This window comes from Tiliqua scincoides, chromosome 1 (genome assembly GCF_035046505.1).
Source record: "Tiliqua scincoides isolate rTilSci1 chromosome 1, rTilSci1.hap2, whole genome shotgun sequence".
Lineage (NCBI taxonomy): Eukaryota > Metazoa > Chordata > Lepidosauria > Squamata > Scincidae > Tiliqua > Tiliqua scincoides.
This window is the reverse complement of record NC_089821.1, coordinates 222,263,977-222,276,678: the sequence shown is the minus strand read 5'-3', so window position 1 is coordinate 222,276,678 and position 12,702 is coordinate 222,263,977. Positions and strand designations below refer to the sequence as shown.

The 12,702-nt window shown below is 43.8% G+C and overlaps 1 long non-coding RNA gene across 1 annotated transcript in view; it reads right to left on the bottom strand.

The window, feature by feature from the left end:
• LOC136655812 (uncharacterized) overlaps positions 1 to 3,066 on the bottom strand; it is a 54,867-nt gene extending 51,801 nt beyond the window's left edge. Inside the window, exon 1 of the long non-coding RNA XR_010794675.1 lies at positions 3,002 to 3,066. This is a non-coding gene — a long non-coding RNA (uncharacterized lncRNA). The remainder of the gene's footprint in view (positions 1 to 3,001) is intronic.
• Between the last annotated feature and the right edge of the window lie 9,636 nt (positions 3,067 to 12,702).

Genomic DNA, 12,702 nt, shown 5'->3' with positions numbered 1-12,702 from the left:
TAGAACACAGATAAGCTGGTAAGGGATTGGATGGTGAGAGGAACAGGGCAGGGAGAGAGAGGAAAGAGGGAGGGTCTGGGAGGGACGGGGTGGATCCTGGCAACCAGTTTCTTATCCCCATTCCCTTGCCTCTTCTGTCTCCCTTACCTTCCAGCAAAATGGCTGTCACAGATCTGACAAGACCAATTTGTGCAGTGAAGGATTCCCTCAGGGTAAGGGGTTGAATGTTCCCTTACCATGAACAATCTCCACAATTGCCACCACCCCCATCCCACCCCACCCCCCATCACAGGATGCAGTGTGCTACACTGGTGTGATTGCATCAGTTGGGGTTTAGTTAAGATTAGGCTGTGGGGAAGGTCCCAAAGAAAGTTAGGGAACAATCCTAACCAACTTTCCAGCACTGAGGTAAAGGCAATGCAGCTCCGAGGTAAGGGAAAAAAACATCCCCTTACCTTGAGGAGGTCTCCGTGACTGCCTTCCACTACAGGAAACAGTACATGCATCATTGGTATAGCTATGTCAGAGTTGGAAAGTTGGTTAGGATTTGGGCCTTAATCTGATACCCTCTGGATAAATTTGTTTTCTTGTGTGCTACTGCTATGCATGTGCGAATAAAAATGTATCTCAAACTTGAGTCCACCAACACACAATAATGGGATGTTCTGGGATTAATACAATGCTTCTGTCCAAGAACAGATTGCTAAACAGATTACTTTAATGGTGTCATCAGGCATACACACACACACACACACACACACTATTCCCATCCTGTCCATCAGAATGCTAGGTTGTCAACCAGTAACTTGGGGGCAGCACCGATATGTAGCCATTGCTGTGAAGATGCAAAGTCACATCAAATTGAAGTTAATGCACTGCATTGGGGGGGGGGGCAATGCAGACCAGCCCTGAGTAACCAGGCTGTATTTGTCACAGAAATTGGGTTGCCGTGATGCCTTTTTCAGTGACCATTCTGCTTGTCACAGACTTGACAGGTGCCAAGCAATGATGCAAAGGCTTACTCTTTTCTGCTCTTACTCTTTTCAAAAGACCATTTGTTTTGGAATCAGAAAATCAGCACAAGAGCCAAGTTTTATTACTAATGAGGCTTGGATCAATGTCTGTTTGGTTTCAAATTCAGTTTTGTTTCCCCTTCTTTTTGCAGCAGGAGGGGCAGAGGACAGACAGACAACTAGTAATATAAGACACATGCCAACAGTATTCCCACTGACTTCTCAAGTGGGCACGTTCACTGCTGCACATGGGCGCCTTTGTTAGTTGAACTGACAACAGCTGGGCAGGAGCAGGCAAAAGTCAGGGAAACATCTATCTTTCCAATCTAGTGGCTGTAAATATACTTCCTGTAGTTTCTTCAACCATGGTGGAACCAGAGCATGGATGTGCTGAAGCTCCTGCCTACAGTTACATTTGCTGTGATTTTATTATTATTATTATTATTATTATTTTCTGGGGGAGAGTTCAGTGTAAGTGAACATTAGCTCACAGTTGTGTGCTTTTTAATTCGTCCTTATAATAAAAATATATTGATATTATTCCTATTCATCGTTTATCATTGCTGAGTAAGTGCAATGCAACAAGGTTATTTTCTTTTGATTAGAATGTATGAAAGAATTTATGAGAGAAATTATTAATTTCCACTTAATGTTTGTGAGGAGAGTGCCAGAATAGAGGCAGGAGTGAGGGATGATGGGCAGTAAGAGGACTATGTGAAAAGAGAGGGTGACAGTCTAGTATTGTCAGCCAGGCCAACTACTAAATGGTAATGGTATTTGGGTATGAAAAGAGGCAGGAGCCAGACATGACTGAACTTGAAAGTATATAAGAGGAATTCTTCAGTGAGGGAAACGTGAAAAAAAGCAGGCAACCCAATCCCACCTAAATTCCTCCAGGCCAATGCAGCAGCACCAGCACAGACTACACTGCATCCTGCAGGGGAATTTAGGAGATGGGATATCGCTGGTGCAAGTCGAAGTTGATCTGTGTCCTGGCACCTGCTGGATACAGTGGTAGCCACTTTGGTGCCACTGCTCCGGTTTGTGCCAAGAAGCTCAGGATTGGGCTGCCCATTCCTGCATCCTGGGGCCACAATGACCTTCCTTACCCCACAAATATGGGATAGTCATTCAGACAACTGACAACTCATCAAGCATCTCAATAAAAACATGTGCACACATACACACAGTGACCTCTCACACTCTCGGTTTGGCATAATAACAAAGAATGGGACACAGGAAACATTGCTGGTAGTGCACTTTTACTTGGAACTTTCCTGATGAATATTGAGGGGGGGGGGGAAACCACCATACAGATTGTTCTGATTTCATACTGGTTCATGCCATCCATGCAGAGCAGTGTGTGGTGAAGCACACTGAGCATTCATGCTGTAGGGAGTGCATACCTCAGTTTAACCCATTTCAAATTCTAGATGCATTTTCCCCATCCCAAATTTGCACTCTTTCCTGTCTTTATGTCTAGGTTTAATCAGAATGCCACTCTCAAGCACTAGGATCGTGCAAGGTCTAGAAATCCAGATATGTCCCTCAAAAAAGTGTGCAACTATTGCCTTTGGGACAAGGGATTGCATAAGTACATTTCAGAGGCCAAAACCTGCACCTAAGATAAGTCATATGAGAGTAAAGTTTTGATTCCACACAGCATCAAAGGTAATCTGGAAACCTGTCTCCTCTTTTTTTTTCAGCCTGGTTTATACCTTTTGCAACAGGCTGGAATTCAGCGAGAGGTCGAGCACTCTCAATTACAAGTGGATCTGCCAAAAAACATCAGAAGGAGACACAGACAAACCTGCCTGACAGTCACATTCCTCTCTGATGGTGATAAGCTGCTCTTCCCATGAGGCAAGTGAAAGGCTCAGCTCCCAACGAGCTCTAACCCACAGCCCTGGAGGAAGCCACTCTGTAAACACCAAACAGATGCCAGTCACAAGAGGCCTGAAGAATGCACGGTCCCTTCCTGACCCTACCTTTTCCTCCTGGTGGCCCAATTCCTCTGCAGCTGGCGGCACGTTCCTGGAAGGGGCCGCCTGTCAGAACTAATTGTGCAGCAGACATGGCTGTGATTGGAGGAGGAGGTGGCTTCAGGAATCTGCCCTGAATTAAAGGGCATTCAGCAGTGTTTGAAAAAGGAGATAGTGGATCTTTTTCATTTCTATGATAATGTACAATTGTGGCAAGCTTTCTATCGCACTGCATAATCTCTATCCCCAGTTTTCATTATGACTCTGTATGGACTCCCATGCCTGTCCTCCATTCACCGAGACACACAGGAAATGTTAATGCTGCTCAGAACAGCATCTCTTCCTTTGTCCCTGCTATTGCTCAGCCAGCCTCTGACACATTCACTGGCTTCACTCCCCCCTTCTCTCTCACTCACCCCTTAGGCAAAGATTGCCACTTGCTGTGTTCTCAGCAGATACACAATGAGAGTTGTCACGGTGTGTGTGATTCCACCAATATTTTGCTTATTTTTCTATGAAGGCTCTGGGACAATCTACCCCCCCCCCATGTGACTTCACTATACTTCACTATTTACCTTTCTAGCCCAATCTTATGCAAAGCCTGGTGGTCTAAGAAGTCCATTTATTTCAATACTGTGCTATCAGACTATTGCACCAATTAGTTAAAAGCTTTTTATTTACTATGGCTTTACACATTTGTTCATACTGCTGCAGGATTTTTTTTTGTGCATTTGTATAATTTTATTTTTTTGCAAAGCTCCCTGGGCAATTTTTACTGGAAAGACAACTAATAAACTCTATCAAAAAGCAAACAAATCAGTCAAAATTTATTTGGGAAACTTTAAAACCTAGATGAAATGCTGTTGGTGTGCTTGTTTTTTGTGATCTCTTATCTATAAAAGCACAGCCATTACTTACTGTCCAATAAAATGAAATAAAATAGTGGGATTTTGTTTCTTCTGTAACTTTTTTGTAATTGTCACCATTCACAAATATCACTCTTTGGAGGGACAGACAGACAGACAGACAGACAGACAGACAGACAGATAGATAGATAGATAGATAGATAGATAGATAGATAGATAGATAGATAGATAGATAGATAATTTCTAAACCAGTTATCTTGAGTTGTAGGGGGCCATAAAATACAGATCACTGCCTTCAAACTATACTCCTGCTAGGATACAATTTGTCTCAAGATATCAAGTTTGACTTTAAAACTCATTAAACTACTCAGGGCACAATCCTATCTGGCACTTCAGCCAGGCCCATAGCCAGGATTCTAGAGGTGGGGGGGGCAACCATTTTTCAGGGGGGGCAATTATGTCAGGTGTCTATACTGGTGTGCAAAATGAAGGATAAGTATGGAGAAACATCAAAGACCCATAACTAACCCAAATTTCATTAGGAGGAAATATTTTGGGGGGGTTTTGTTTGTTTGTTTTTTGAAAGATGCATTCATTATCTGTAAAGCAATCTAAAAATGATCTGCATAAAATAAATGCATCTCTGTATGCAATGTAAAAACTATTTACATAGAAATAACATGCAACTTGTCCTTTCATTTTGGACACCAGTGCAATACAGACTTGCAACACTGCAAAAGTAAAACATATCATTATGATACAGGTAGTATTTACTTGTATTGAAAGCATTTCATTTGCTGATGACAAAAGTAAATTTACCTTACCTAAAAGCAAGAGGAAAGATATTGAAGTAAAATATAGCAACGCCATGGAACATTAGTTTTTTACATTATTCATTACTTTTAAAAAGCAAGGTACAGAAGATTTGAAACTACCTAGTAGAGCTGAATTCTCCTATCTTTCTGAGAACTGAATCTTCTTAGAACCTCTTTGACACAAATTCTTGGTTCTCTTTAGCTCAAAAGCTAGGTATACTAAATTAGCCATTCTTGAGTGAGACATTGATAGCCTTTGAGGTCTGTTACTTCGTGTAAGCACTGAGATCGATTCACAAACTGCTGTGCTATATGCAAAAGTTCTTACTGCCGCTAACATACTGTAACAATCTTCAAAGGCACTCCGGTGTTTGTATATTTCACTGAAGAAATTTCGCTATTCAATTTTGTTCTTCTCAAGGAAATGTTTTACTACTTTCATTTCTTCTTTACTTGGAATGGTAATATTGAAATTTTTTAGATAATTAAGCCTACCATTTTATCATCTAAATTTTCTACTGCAATTATTGCCTGAAGAATCTCTTCATTGTCATGGAATCTTCTTTTTATTTCAGCTAGCACTACATCCAAAATTTCAAAAAAGTCAGAAGTATGCTTCCTTTGGGTGTCACTACATGATGCTCTGTTACCTGTTGTTTCAGACACCACATAAACATCAAGTAAGGAATTAAATTTCCTTTTCCTTGGCATTTTTACTTCTTCCTCTTTCGCCAGTTTTGATGTTTCCTGCAGAATTGATTTCAAACTCTCATTGTTTCTTAAGTCTTCTAGTGAACTTTCTGTAGCTTGAATTAAGTTATAGGCCTGCTCCAAGGAAATGTCAATACTTTGGAGTCCCTTATCTACTCCAAAGGGAGAAAGAATTTCCAAAATATTTTTCATTACCACTAGACAAAATGGTAATGGTAAATGGTAACTCTTGCTTCCGCATTATAAGATGGAGACCAGTACTAAGAACCACATCTTCCCCAGCAAATTTTTTCCATTATTTATTGATATTAGTTCAAGAGTTTCTGATATATGTTTATATTCTTCAAAAATTGTCTTACACACCTGAAGGTGTCCTGACTATCTCTGTTCCAGCAGACGAGAAAGAGGCCAGACCCTTGCTTTCCTCTCCCCCCTTCCAAAGAGAAAGGCCCTACTGGACCCAAAGAGCAGAAATGGTCCATCCAAAATCTCAGATGCCAGAGCCATGCTATTCTCTCCTCCCCCCCAAAGAAAAAGGCCCTACCAGACCCAAACAGCTGAAATGGTCCATCCAAAATCTCAGATGCCAGAGCCATGCTATTCTGTTCCCCCAAAGAAAAAGGCCCTACCAGACCCAAACAGCAAAAATGGTCCATCCAAAATCTCAGAGGCCAGAGCCATGCTTTTCTCTCCCCCCCCCAAAGAAAAAGCCCTACAAGACCCAAACAGCTGAAATGGTCCATCCAAAATCTCAGATGCCAGAGCCATGCTATTCTGTTCCCCCAAAGAAAAAGGCCCTACCAGACCCAAACAGCAAAAATGGTCCATCCAAAATCTCAGAGGCCAGAGCCATGCTTTTCTCTCCCCCCCCCCAAAGAAAAAGCCCTACAAGACCCAAACAGCTGAAATGGTCCATCCAAAATCTCAGAGGCCAGAGCCATGCTTTTCTCTCCCCCCCCCCCAAAAGGCCCTACCAGACCCAAACAGCAGAAATGATCCATCTAAAATTTCGTGCCTGTTCACTCCCAAATGATGCCAGAGTCACTCAGCAGCAGCCTCCAGGGTCCTGCAAAGTGTCTGCACAGCCACTCAGCTCCCAGGAAGGTGATTGAAGGCACTGAGCACGTTCCCTCCAGGCCTTTTCATGCCTGCCTCTCTGGTGTCCTGTGACTATCAGCAGGTCGCTATGATTGGCCCCTAAGGTGAGTTACTGAGCAACAGCAGCCTGAGCTGATTGGAGGAGGCTGCCTGCAGGGAGGGGCTGAGATCTCAAGGAACAGGAGCTGAATTGGAGAACTTTCAACCGCATTTACATGGCAAGTCTGGAAAAAATGCTGGGGGGGCAAACTGCTGGCTTGGGGGGGGTAAAAACCCCCCTGGCCCCCCACTAGCTATGGCCCTGACTTCAGCCAATGCAAGTCCTTTGCGCCAGCCCAGGAGTATTGCAAAAGTGCCATAACGTACTTTTGCACCACTCTTCTGGGAGATAGGCTGGAGCACAAATGTGTGCCGGCTTCCCCATGGTGCCACGGGCCCTGGGGGGGAGGGTGAGTTGTGTTTTGGGGTGGGGGAGGGTGAGCGGCAGGCAGGACCATGAGCAGACAAGCAGAGAGCAGGAGGCAGGGCCAGGACCCAGCAGTTATGCTGGATCCTGATCCTTTTCCCAGGCAGCCCAGAACACTCCCAGGCTGCTTGGATTTGCACCACCTCGTCAAGTGACGCAGATCTGAGTAGACCCATTGGGACTGCTGCAGTGCAACATGGGTAAGGAGAAATGTTTCCCCTTGCCCCGGGCTGGTCTGCAGTCAGTTCTAAACTTGCGCTGGATACAGCGCAGGCCCATTGGTCTGCCTACTTCCAGTGCAGGTTAGGATTGCACTCTCAGCATCTATCTGGTGGCTAGGATTTTGTAGTTGTGTAAGTTAGAATGTGTACACATATGCCAATTCTGATATGACAAATTTCCTTCAGTTCTAGTGACAAACACTTTTCTTCAGAAAAAAAACAAAAGAGAATGTTAGAATGTTTCCCCATCTAATACAAGATCTCTTCCTACTTGTTTTAGCGCCACAAAAGATCCAACAATCTTTCTGAATCTCCCCTTCAGCACAGTGCAGTGAGCTGGCAAAAATATTTGGCTAAGAACACTTTCAAATACTTGAAATAGTCACAAAGCAAGAAGAGCCATTTAGATCCCGCATGAAAGCAAAAACAAAAAGTGCTTTATAGGTTAATTAAGCACTGTTAAGGAATATCTCACCAATGATTAGTAGGGTCGCAGATATGGAAGTATTACATAACTGTTAAACTTGGTGTTTAGCAGATAACTTTCTTATTAGAAAGAGATTAAAAGCCTATTTCAGAGGCTTCATTTCTAAATGTCACCATTCCAGTTTTACTAGACTTCTTGCTGTGCTTAATGCTAACAGAGTGTATTTAAAGTAATAACAAATAAGCCATCAGCTGGCGCACCCATCGTAATGCTGCTTCCATATAACACTATCCATGCTAAAAGATCTAGGCAATTTGGCAGCCTGATTTCCTCTTATGCCCAAGGAAAATATTTACCACAGCTTTAAGTTCTGTTCATGGAACGTGCCTGTGCCCAGTTTCCAAGGATTCTCCCTTTGCCTGTATCTCTCCTTACCTCATGTCACAGCCTTCCAAGGGGTCCCCAAACCCTCACAAATGGATCCTCAGGGGACCTCAAGAGGAAGCAGGAAAGAGTCTTTGCATACCCTTCATTTATAATATTTTATATTTGTATCGTGCTTTTTGAGTCTGCACAGTGCTTCATGTGTATTATCTTGATGCTTTTCTTACAACTCTGTAAGGAAAGTACCATGATCCCGCATACTGCAGCTAAAGCTGAGACGGAGCAACTTGTCTAAAGCTACCCAGGAAGTAGACGGCAGAAGCGCGATTCAAACTGAGAAGCCCTAGTTTGCAGTCCAGTTTCCTCACCACTACGCTCCACCAGCTCATTCCACTATAGCTATAGGCAAGCCCTGACTGCTAATTTCTTCTCTACAAAACTGTAGTAGGAGAGGACAATTTGGAGCAGAGAAGTGGTGGGAGACATATGCTTAACCCCATGTTGCCCATGTCCTGGAAGCCTGCAGGCTATATTTAAAAGAGAGGTAGTATATAAAAGTTTAGTCATAGGGAAAGCTTGGGATCCATGGTCTAGTCTCAAGAACCAGGGCACAAATATAAGGAAGTGAAAAATTATCATTAAATATTATTTTCTAGAGATTTTTTTAATTGTCCAAGCTACAAAACACGTAACATGATCCAGTCAGAGTTAAAATAGTTATCCGTCATATTGATTCCCACAGGATACTGGGGGACATGCTAAAGTGGCTTGCATTGTGAATTCATTTTGGCAGGAACATGCCCATGGTTTGTTACACATCATGGTATGGACATTATTTCAGATGTGATGCCAGCAGTGTTGCCGCCAAGTCTGCTTCTCATGGACACGACACAGAGGCTGCATTGTTTATAAGCAGATCCGTCAGTGCATAGCCCCAATTGCATGGAAATCTGTACAGTAGCTCCGGCAGCCTCTACACAACATTGTGGTAGATCAAAATATTCCTGTGGTGAAAAGTATTATAGCTCAAATGTGGAACCCCTACCCCACTCATCATACATGGAAGCAATTCTGCATGACAATACTCCTAGTGCCATCCCATCTGAAGCAGCCGTTCGATAAGATCTGCTGGAGTCAAGTAGAGATGTTCATCCATCTGAGGCACAGTCCAATGTAGTTTCTCTTGTAATGTTCAGGGCCAAAGATCCACACACACATACATAGACCATATCAAGTAGGATGAATACTGAACATGTATACAGTAAAGTTTTAGCATGTGTCCCTTGAAAATGCTCAGAAGCTGTGCTGGGGTAAAAACCGGGTCTCTGCTACCAGGTATTTTTAAGGAGCATGATGCACCAACACTGTGCTTTTGCTTTTTTCCTCCTTGTTCTTAGGCTGAGTACAAAAGTGAGCATTGACAATAAAAACAATTTTCACAGAGGTGGAATTTGCTCATGCTTAGATTTAACTACTTGTCATGTATGAGGCCAGGAAGAGATTTCTCAAGCATATAGGTTAGGTGGAGAGTGACTTGCCTTGCCTTCCCATTGTAACCCAGACATGTTTCCCTTGCTTGGTTCATTTGAATCTACCATTCTGCAGGCAGTTTGATATGTTGTGCCAATTCCTGGCTTGTGGCAAACTACAGTGTGTGTCATCTGGTCCGTGGAGGGCCAGTCCAGATGGCTAGTCCTACCTCATGGCAGGGTGTTGGAACAGCTGGCCTCTTGTCCCTCCCAGCTCTGTTATTCTCCCAGCGGTGAAAACGCTGCTTTCAAATATCCCAAATGAAGCGTCAAGGAAGGGTTAAAAACACCTTGATTGGAGGCCCCAGAGTAAGGAAGCAGCAATAACAACAGTTCCAGAACAGGAAGTGGGGCTTGCTCATTTGTTTGTTTATTGTTTCAGCAGTTCCTATGATGTGTCTCATGTACTATCTCCAGTCCCCAGTCTCCCACCCAGTTAATTATACAAGGGAAGTTCTGCTTCCTGCAGGGAGCTCCTGGGTACTCTCCCATTGTTTGCAGAGTTGACACAGAATACTGGTGACTATAAAAAGGCCTGCTCATTTATGAGCCTGTGAGAAACACTCTGGAGATTTCAGTTCTGTGAGCAGAACAGATGGTTTTATTGGCAAAGGCAAATGTCTAAACTAGTGATGTATCTAATAGGGTTCACCCAAAGAAAATCCCAATAAAAACATAAGGATTTCAGGCTGATAAGATGGTCCATTGTTTTTGTTCAGCGCAGTATGGAGTTGAGTTCTGGGCACCATATTTCAAACAGGCTGTTGACAAACTGCAAAGTGATCCAGGGGCTAAGAGACTAACCCTATGAGAACATGTGCATCTTTAGCTTATGAAAAAGGAGACTTATAACGCAATTAAAAGTCAGGAGTAACAATTGTTTGTCTGTTCCACAGAGAATGGGACAAGAAGGGGTGGTTTTAAATAAATGGGAGGCAGATTTAGGTTAATTGTTCAGAAGAATAACCTTGCAGAGTTCAGCAACTGAACAAACTGCATAGGCAGGTTTTGAAATCCTCTTCCATGGGAAGTTTTCAAAAGAAAATGATCAGGCAGGAAATCCTGTTTTACAATAGGAAGTTGAACTAGGTCATAGTTAGGAACCCGGGAGGAGGGTCATCCTTTTGGCAAGTGAAAAACAAGGCAAGTCCATGCTTTGTATGAGAGGATGCACACTAGAAATGCAGCTTCTTTGCCCTGCAAACGCACCTCTGCAACTTTCTGTGTGTGCTCCTGGTCTAGTGAGCTGGGGGGCAGGCAGCAGCGTGGTGTAGTAGAGGTAGACAGGTCAAATCCCTACTCACTGTCAAGCATGTACTCTGCCACAGTACACCAAGCTCTACGGAGGAGAGCAAATGCATTTCAACAGCACATTAAATGCATTGTTTTGGCACAACATAGTGAACATTTGCAACTGCAATTGCAGCTAGGGGGGGCAATCTGAATCAGGACCACAGTGCCTCCTCATGCCACAACAAAAATACCCTCCCCTCAAGTGCTACCTGTTTCAAGAAGGAAGATGCCATTGGGGGCAGGGGTGGCAGCTTCCCTCACTCAGAGAGAAAGGGTTGAACCACACCCACCTCATGTGCAACATTCCTGATCCCAATTGCTGTCCCTGAAAATCTCCCAGGCCTAAAGTGCAAAGCTTGTAACCAGTTGCCTCTTCATTATCACACAAAGACAGCTTCCATAATAGCTTCAGTCCTTATTCAGGACACTGCTGGATGCCGAGACAGCATCCTATGTCAAAGGATGCCTAAGTCAAAGGATACTGAAATGGGCACAACCTTCTTCTGTGCTAATGCCCAAGCTGGTCTCCCCTTCTGAGCATGCGGTTCCATTTGGTATTTTCTGGAATCAATTATCAATGTCTTGTCTATGCTCCTTTCAGCATGAAAGATAATCATTTGTTGCTTTTCAAAGGTCCCTTTGTGGCTTTCTAACACACAGTTCAACAGGAGTTAGGGGGAATGTGTGTGTCAAGGCCAACTATGATACAGGAGCCAAAATAAATGAAGACGTTAGCTGAATGGGAAACAGATCCTTTCCCCCTGACCTCAGGATAAAGGAGAGAAGGCAGGAAGAACCTGCAAAGGAGGAAATCCAAAAGGTACTCCCAGTTGGACTGTGGCAAATGTGCAGGAAAGTGCTGTGCAAACTTTACCTACCTGCTTCCAAGTAGAATAGCATAATCATAAACAAAATGGGATGGAGTGGGGAACTGCATGTTGGCATCCTTCAGTCTCGGAAGACTAAGGTATCACACTCTGAATAGTGGTTCTGGAACAGAGTGTCCTCTCCAGTGCGCAAAGCCAGGTAAAGTAGATATGGAGGATAGACTGTTACCCATGCAGCAAATCCCCCCTCTCCACATCGCTGGAATGGTCCAATGGGAAGGCAGAAGCCAGTATGGTTGGTTCCAGCAGCGTCGCAGGAGTTGCCAGAATGTGACTGTGTTCAGCCATGAACTACCTCAGGGACTCCGGCTCCGGATTTTGCCTTAAGGTTGACTCCTGAAGCCTTTTCCATAACTGGATGTAGCCACAAGGCAGTGGAGGTTTGGGATCAGAGTTTTCCTTCTCTCAGATGAGCTGCCTTCCCAGGCTGACGAGTCCCATCTACCCGGTGGCTGTTTAGTCACCTCTTACGACAAGTACAGCCAAACTGAGGGCCTATTCTTATCCCCAGCCCCCAGGGGTTAGTGGGGAACTAAACCAAAGAAAAACAGATAGACTTGCATTTTGCTGGGAGAAACCGCTTCTTTTCCTCAAGAGAAGATTGTGGAGGCTCTTCTAGAGGCAGCAGTGGCCTGCTTTACGTTTGGGCAGCCAGATGAGTTGATTCTCTGGGTATGTTACATGTACATGTGAAACAGGGAGAGCTTATTAAAAGGCTGAGTATTAAGAGATGTTCATGCAAACTACTCCCAAGTGGTCCTTAAGGTATCTATTGGACAAAGGGTAGCTATGGACATAGGTGGGGGTGCTGGGCATGGAATAAGCTCTCTGTGTTGATGTGCTCCCTGAGGCATCTGGTGGGTCACTGAGATACAGGAAGCTGGACTAGATGGGCCTTTGATCCAGTGGGGCTCTTCTTATGTTCTTATCTTGTTTTATGTTCAGTGGGAGTTATGCCAAACAGACATCAATTAAACAGTATAAACATAGTTTATAGTGTAATCCTAGAC